Genomic DNA, 8,632 nt, shown 5'->3' with positions numbered 1-8,632 from the left:
TTACAAGATGGTATTTGGTAGGCTTTATGATGAGTATGTCGTGATCGACGTAATGATGGTGTAACAGGATGATAGTTACTTTTCAGTCCCGAATGTAACGAGATTCCGAATCATGATATAAATGAATACAAACACCTTTATTGAATTTAAATATAAAATTTATTGATAATAAGAATCAACAAAAACAAAAAAACAATAGAAAGGGAAGTGCAGTGGAAATTACCTGTAAACTTTGTAGATTATTGGAATTAATTTCAGGAATCAAATTTGGATGCCAAAATAGGTGAAATATACGCTGTAAATAAGTTTTCAAAGAAATTGTATGGAGTCAAGCTCCTGTAAAAATAATTATGACTATATTCAACTGCAAACAAAACCAGACTGCCGCAGACAACGTCGGGAACGCCCGGATCCTAGCGGAGGAGTAACTGTTGTCAAGGACAACCGCACTTCGCCCCCAGGAGCCAAGAACGATAACTCGTGTAAACGCTAGGTGTCTCCACTACACTCCCCCCTCCTTAAGATCTTATGTCAAAGACATAAGTCTAAGGTATATATTATGTAAGAGCACATTAACTACATGTTTTAACACTACGACATATTATAAAAAAATAATTTCATGTTCAAAACATTTCAACATGGAGACAGACAAATAACACCTTAAAATAAATAACAATATCACTCTCCGTCGCACTCTTATCTAAGACACACTTGAAAAAATGTTATGAATAGTTAACAGTAAAAACATGTGTTTTTACATTTAAAACATCAAGGATTACGTTCTGAAATCTTCAATTCAATAAATTACCATGAATAATCATGAAATACATTGACAACATACATGTAAAATTAATATTCAATACATGCTAAATGTGGGATATAATATCACACTGTATATATAAAGACACTTATTTATGTAATAAATAATGTATCACAAACATTGTGCATTTACATTAACTAAATGTACAGTCCATATGACAGTCCATGTACAAAATCACAGTCCATCACACACGCGAAATAACTTTGTACGCACTGTTCAAATATTAACAGTTAAAGGCACATCTGGAACGATGGAACACACAGTCAGTAAACACACATGGTATCCAAAAGTGCGCAAAATTAATGTCACGCGAGTGTCATCGCGATACACAGTCCTCTGACGATAGAAGCTGAAGGTAAGCTTCAAGTTCAAGTAGAATATATTATACTTCATGTCATAGCAAGTGTTGTTATGTGATTATGATATATAACATAAGATGACGTTATGAAATAATCTATACACAGATTAATAGAAATAACTTTCCATTTCAGAATAACAACAAACATGAATGGAAAAATATGAATATGAAAATGAATCAATGAAAAAATGACATGACAAGGGTAAGTAAGGATGATAATAACTGTACACATTTTATTCTTCTGTATAATCATTAAACGGAACTAACTCAACTCTCTTGTTCATCCTTTCACTCAAACTTGTGCTATCACGTTTAAAACAACTTAAAGTCCCATCAGGCCTCTCATACATCTCAAATCTCTCATCTCTAGAAAAATACAATCTCTCTCGCTCACTCTCATTCCTCTTAAAACCAGCCAACTCAAACTTCAATCGCCTATTCTCCTTCTCAACCTCACGCCTCAACTCTCTCTCCTTCTGAATCTCACTACTCTCGCTCAACCTCTTTCTCGCCATCTCACGCATTCTCTCTAACCTCTCTATCTCTCCGCTAATACAAGAAACAAAACACTCTAAGTTCTCTCTACTTTCAGGCAATGATGAAAATGATAGAATGTCCGTCTGACAGGAAGCTGTAGATGTAGATACGGACTGCGCGGATGATAAGGTAGATGCAGATGAAATGGATGATGAAGCTGATACCAAAGATAACGGCAAGGACACAGATGACAGGGTTGGCTCAGGTGCAGATGATGAAGTGGCAGACTGCACGGGTGGCTCGGAGGCAGATGTTGAAGATGTGGACTGCACAGGTGGCATCACAGATGGCTGGGATCCTGGGTCCCGCAGGGAGGCCACAAACTTGTAACTCCCAGGATCCACAAAGCTCTTATTTGGTAGGATGGTAGGTTGGCATTGGATCAGGAAGTTCTCCAGGGCAGCACCTTGCAATCTATGGATGGACCTCAGGTGGAACTTTATATCAGTACGTCTCTTACAGGAAGAGGAACACCCTGGGATGGAGCAGCTATATGTGCAGGTGGTGGTCTTGTGTTTCGCATCCCAGTGGCGTGCATAAGACTTCCTCATGAAAAAAATGGTGGAACCACAGGACAGAACAGGACAGGTCATCCCCTGGGTATAAGTAAAGGGACAAATAGAGTTGTCAAGGAGGTCATCCGTAAACTGCAGGAGGTCGTCATCTCCAATCAAAATGTCCAAGACATCAGTGTCCATTACTGTAAATTAATGAATTTAGTTATAAATAACTTGCAAATAAATTGCCATAAAAATCACAGGTTTCAGTATTACTCTACACAATGTAACATACTCAAAATACTAGACAGCGTCAAAGGAATCTGTATACCACATAGATAAATATGTCACAATGACATTATTAACCTTGACCTCAAGGATACACCTTGATAAATTTCTTTTTATGAAATCAAGCAAAACTTCATGTCATACTACTCGGTATACAATAACCGACCATAGTATAAACATTTCCATATAGGTCTATACTAAAGTGTGTACTAATATAACCTAATGCATGGTTGCAATAACCTTCCACTTATATACATATATCTGAAAGCATGTGAGTACAATATCAATAACTTTCCAGAAATGTATTTCTATACATATGATGTGCATGTATCTGCTCATGTCAAAAGACAAGGTTTCATATCATAAAGTATATATATGGTATAAACTGTAATGATACTTAGTACTGTCATGATCGACTTTGGTTACAATAACCATGTATGTTACTGAATAGTATGAAAAGGTGTACATAGTAATGACTGAAACTGCACGGATTATGCTTTGTATGCTTGCTGCTTTTTATACTGAATGTTTGGTAGAACTATAATCATTTTTATTATTACCGTGAGAACTACAACATGGTGTGGCGATGACTGATGATAATGATTATGTATGTATACATGATGGTTGAAATTGAATTGTATGATAGCCAACAAAGTTATGGTGAATATTTGAGTGGAGCTTTGATTACTCTCCCATATCGAGTGTGTTGAGGAGATTCCTCAATCATGTCTTGATTATAGCTTAATTCTTCAGAATCTACACTGTCCTCTGTGTATGCATCTAATGAAGGTGTGTTAGGGTGCATAACTGGCATTTCTTCTGATATGTATGGCTTTAGATGGTCAACATGAACCACTAATACTGCCCCTGTTTGACAACATTGTATTTTGTATGTAATGTTACTTATTTTCTTAATAATCTGGTATGGACCGCGCCAACCTAGGCCTAATTTTTGTTTTGCCCAAGGTGGATACCATCTCCATACGAAATCACCATTTTTGTATGCCCTTTGTTTAAGGTTTTCATCGTAATATTTTTTCTGACGTTTAAAGCTTGCATCTAATTGCTCACCAGCATGTTGAAATGCTGAAGACAAGGCTTCTTGTACAAATTCAACATATTCAATCTCACAGGCAATTTCATCGTAATTTGGTGGATTACCCGCTATAATGTCAATGGGAAAGTTTATTTCTCTTCCTAACATAAGTAAATTGGGTGAACATTTAGTACTTTCATGAATGGCTGCGCGATAAGCCATCATTACATAGGGTATGTGGTCATCCCAGTCGTTTCTATGTTTATTCACGAATAAGGCCAGCATTTGTTGAAGTGTGCGATTAAATCGCTCCACCATCCCGTCCGATTGAGGTCGGTAGGGTGTGGTTCGCGTCTTGGATATACCAAGTCTGGCACATAATTCGGAAAATAAAGTAGATTCGAACTCTCTACCCTGATCGGTATGAATGCGACGTGGGGTTCCAAAACGACAGATAAATTCTGTGATTAAAACATCTGCTACAGTTTGTGCAGTGTGGTCACGTAGGGCAAATGACTCTTTCCATTTAGTGAAATAGTCGCCTATTACCATAATATATTCATTACCATTTTTGGTTATTGGAAGGGGTCCCATTATATCAATGGCAATACATTCTAAAGGTTGATAAGCAGGACAATGTTGCATTGGCGATTTACCTAGGCCAGGCCCTTGTTTTCTACGTGCACACAGAGTGCAATTTTTGCACCACCTCTCAATATCTGAGGTCATTCCAGGCCAATAAAATCTTTGGCGAATGGAATCTAAAGTTTTTTCTCGACCTAAGTGTCCGGCAGTTTTGTTATTGTGTAAATTATACATTATGTCTCTACGGACTGACTTTGGTACAACCAACAGTAACTTTGAGGTGTGGTCGGATATACCAACCCATTCTCGGTATAAGATACCATTTTTGACAATGAGGATGTCTCTTTGATTCCAAAGTTGGCGAATAGCTGGGTTACCTTTGTAAATATGATTTAAAGTTTCTGTTTTATTCACAACCATATCAATGACCACTTTTATTGATGGATCTTCTGACTGAAGCTGAGATACGTAATCATCAGACCACTTTTCTAACCAATTAGTAGTTCTGGAGATAGACTCACTTGAACTTTTAGATCTTACTACTGCAGACACATTGCACCCACAACTTTCTTGTCGACATCGACGTCGGGGTTTTCTTGACATAACGTCTGCATTGACATGCAAAGACCCTTTTCGATGTTGAATATCGAAATCGTAAGTATCTAAAGTGGTAATCCATCTGGCTACCATGCCTTCAGGTTCTTTGAAATTTCGGAGCCATTTTAAAGAAGAATGGTCGGTTCTAAGTAAGAATTTTCTACCCCAAAGGTAATGTTTAAATTGTTTAACAAAAACTACTACAGCTAAAAGTTCGCGATAAGTGGTACAATATCGACGCTGAGTTTTTGATAATGTCTTGCTACCATACGCAATGACTTTCTCTTCTCCATTTTGAAGTTGAGATAATACGGCGCCTATGCCATCATTAGAGGCATCGGTATCAAGAATAAAAGTATCGTATCGGTTCGGGTATGACAAAATTGGGGAAGAAACTAAAAGTTTCTTAAGGGTTTTAAAGGCTTTTTCGCAAGCGCCATTCCATATAAATGGGACGTCTTTTTGTGTAAGTCTATTTAGTGGATATGCCACTGTTGCAAAATCCGGTATAAATTTTCTATAATATGAGGCTAAGCCAAGAAAACTCTTGATTTCCGTAACATTTTCTGGCCTTTCCCAATCTTGAACAGCGCGAGTTTTATTTGGGTCGCATTGGACACCATCTTTTGACACCACATGTCCAAGGAATGAAACCTCGCTTCGAAAAAGAACACACTTTTTAGGTTTTAATTTGAGATTTGCATCTCTAAACCTATCGAACACTGCTGTCAGATTTGACAATGTTTCTTCAAAAGTTTTCCCAAAAACGATAACATCATCTAAATAAACTAGACAACGTTCCCACTGTAAATTGTGTAAAATTATTTCCATTAACCTTTCGAAGGTCGCAGGACTATTTGTTAAGCCAAACGGCATGACCTTGAACTGGTATAGTCCTTTATGAGTTGCAAAAGCAGTTTTTGGTTTATCGTTTTCATTCATGGCGACCTGCCAGTACCCACTAGCCATATCAAGTGTACAAAAGTACCGTGACCCTGACAGCGCATCTATTGACTCATCAATTCGGGGTAGGGGGTATGCATCTTTGACTGTTAATTGGTTTAATTTTCGGTAGTCGACGCAAAAACGCGTACTTCCGTCTTTCTTTTTTACCAACACTATGGGAGATGCCCATGGGGAAAAGCTTGGCTCAATAACGTTTTGTTCGAGCATATTTTGTATTTCTTTTTCAGCTATTTCTCGCTGAGCTAAAGGTAATCTTCTTGGGGGTAATTTGATTGGTTTATTATTACCAGTATCTATTGTATGAGTGACTTTGGTAGTACGACCTAGTTTTCCATCTGAACCCACGAACACGTCAGTATATCGGTATAAAACCGAGGCTAACTTATTTTTTTCATCAACGGTGAGCTCAGTTGAGATATTCTCAAGCATAACTTTTAAATGATCAGGTACCTCATAGGTCTGCATTTCATTAGTGTCAACTTTTGTAAATTTGTTTCCCTTGAAATCACATTCCACAGAATTTGAGAAACCTTGAATTGTCGCAATGGGCGTATTTTTCTTGAGTTCTATAGACTCAGAATTTGTATTGAGGATGGAAAAAATTAATTTACCATTTTTGATATTCACAAGTGATTTTGGAATTAATATTCCTTGATTTAGGTCACAACTTGTGTTTGGTTCAACGACACCCTCTGAACTCGTAAATTTTGAATTTCCTATACTCCCCTCTACAAATTTCTCTGACTGACCAGAAATGGTTATGTCATCTGCGAGATAAACTCGTGCACATCCTAAACTGTTTTCACTTTCAAGCTTTACTTTGAAATCGGGAAATATTAAAATTCCCTTTCCAACGTCAAATAAAACTTCATTTTTAGACAAAAAGTCTAGACCAAGGATTCCAGAGAGTCCACCTAACCCAGCAACAATGATTGGTATGATAAATGTTTTATTTTCTAATGACAACCGAACTTCGGTCTCCCCATAAACTTGTAATAATTCTCCGTCTGCGGTTTTAAGTTCATTTGTAACTCTTTCTAACTGATGATCACCAAAACCGATTAGATCAAAAATTTCTTTGGAAATAAGGGTTACAGCTGACCCTGTGTCAATTAACATACTCACACAAAATGATTGTAAAATAACATTCGCGAACCAACAAGATCCTGACAATGACGATAAACGAAAATTATTGATTGACCGTTTTGGAGATATACTCCCATTTTTTAACACTTCCTGGACTGGACTTTCGGTCGCAAGGACAGTCCTGTCAGGTTTGGGTGATTGTTTTTTGAGTTTGTGTACCTAACTGGTTTCACATTGTTATTTTGAGATGAAGGGGTTTTGCGTTTTTCTTGACATTGACGACTTGTATGACCTAATTTGTCACAGGTATAACACCTGATGTTCGACTTAATAGTATCTCTATTTTCTGACTTTCGGTTTTCGGGCGAATTCATTGTGTTTATTGCAGCCTGAAGATCTTTCATCGTTTTTGTTATTTCCGCGAAAATAGCAAGTTCTCTTTCGTTTTGCGATTCAGAGGACTTAGTTTGATAAACGCTATTGTCCTTTTGAAGTGCCCTGACGGATTGATTCAAGAATATATCTTGCTCTGTATTTCGTGGCTTAATAGGTAAGGACCTATGAGCACTTTCAAACGCCTCGTATTCGACAGCTAGTGATATTGCCTTATCCAAAGTTGACGGATGTGCAAATTGAACATACTTTTTAAGTTCTAAATCACCGAGTCCACTGATGTACTGATCAACGACCAAATTTTCACGACTACTCATTGGAATGTTTGGAAAAGCACGATTAGCTATGCGGTTTAATGCGTAACCATAGTCAGAAACTGACTCTCCCCTCATTCGCTTTCTTACTCTAAATTCGCATCTATATGCGGTCTCTCTTTCTGAGGGACAAAACCTTTGAGAGAGCGAAAATTTTAGTATGGTATAGTCAGATAATTGCTCTGGCGATAACTCGCGAAGTATTCGTTGTGCAACACCGCGTAAGGACATGGTTAATTGCAAAGCCTTCTCTGACTCGGACCAACGGTTCCATAAGGCTACTTGCTCAAAATGTCTCAGATAGTCTGGCCATTCTACGTTTTTACCATCGAACTTATCGGGTTCTCTCTCTTTTCTAGTCATTGAAGACATAGAACTTGTGTTTGAACAACGTTCAGGTACCCCTAAACTGTTTACAGTATTGTCATTTTCTAAAAACTGAACTTGAGGTTTTCTAAATGGGGTTGAATGAACTGGGGAATGAAATGGCATAACACCGGGTGAAGCAGAAGCTTCCGCATTCCTCGGGAAACCCATTTTTGTCACGTGACTCGAAGTTGTCGAGTCGGCATGTGTTTGAATATTGTGGAACAAGCCACGAGGTTTTGATACAGGAGATTCGCAGGAATAATCTGCATTTTGTGTGTAAATTTCGTTCTCTAGTGGTGTATATGAACGATATACTGGAGAGGATCTATGAATTTCATCGTGTTTCTGTGAGGAAAATCCTCGATTTTGTGTGACATGAAATTCATTTTGACAAGATGGTGGCATTGGAGCAAAATCTCCTTGTGATTTTTGATTTATTTTGTTCTGTAATGGAAATTGGAAGACATGTGAATTTTCAGTAATTTCATGGAATTGTGGTGACTTTTTGTCAATGTGCGAGGATAAACCTGCATTGTTTGCATGAAATTCAACTGCATCATGAAATACAGGGTCGTTAAGCCTGTTTACATCTGACGAAGGTATGGTGTTTACTTCAGGTACATTATTTTCTGAATTGTTTGACAAACCTTGACTAGGATTCACAATCCTGTTAACATCTGAGTCTTGGCATGGTCGAGGTGAAAATAAATTTCGCAAACTTGCACTAAGATTGTAAATCAAACGTGATGCCATAACGGCAGAATACACAATAGATCTAATTCAACA

The sequence above is a fragment of the Saccostrea echinata genome, unplaced genomic scaffold (genome assembly GCF_033153115.1).
Source record: "Saccostrea echinata isolate AGI-Se365-2 ecotype Australia unplaced genomic scaffold, CSIRO_AGI_Sech_v1 ptg000023l, whole genome shotgun sequence".
Lineage (NCBI taxonomy): Eukaryota > Metazoa > Mollusca > Bivalvia > Ostreida > Ostreidae > Saccostrea > Saccostrea echinata.
Note: the sequence above shows the minus strand (reverse complement) of the source record.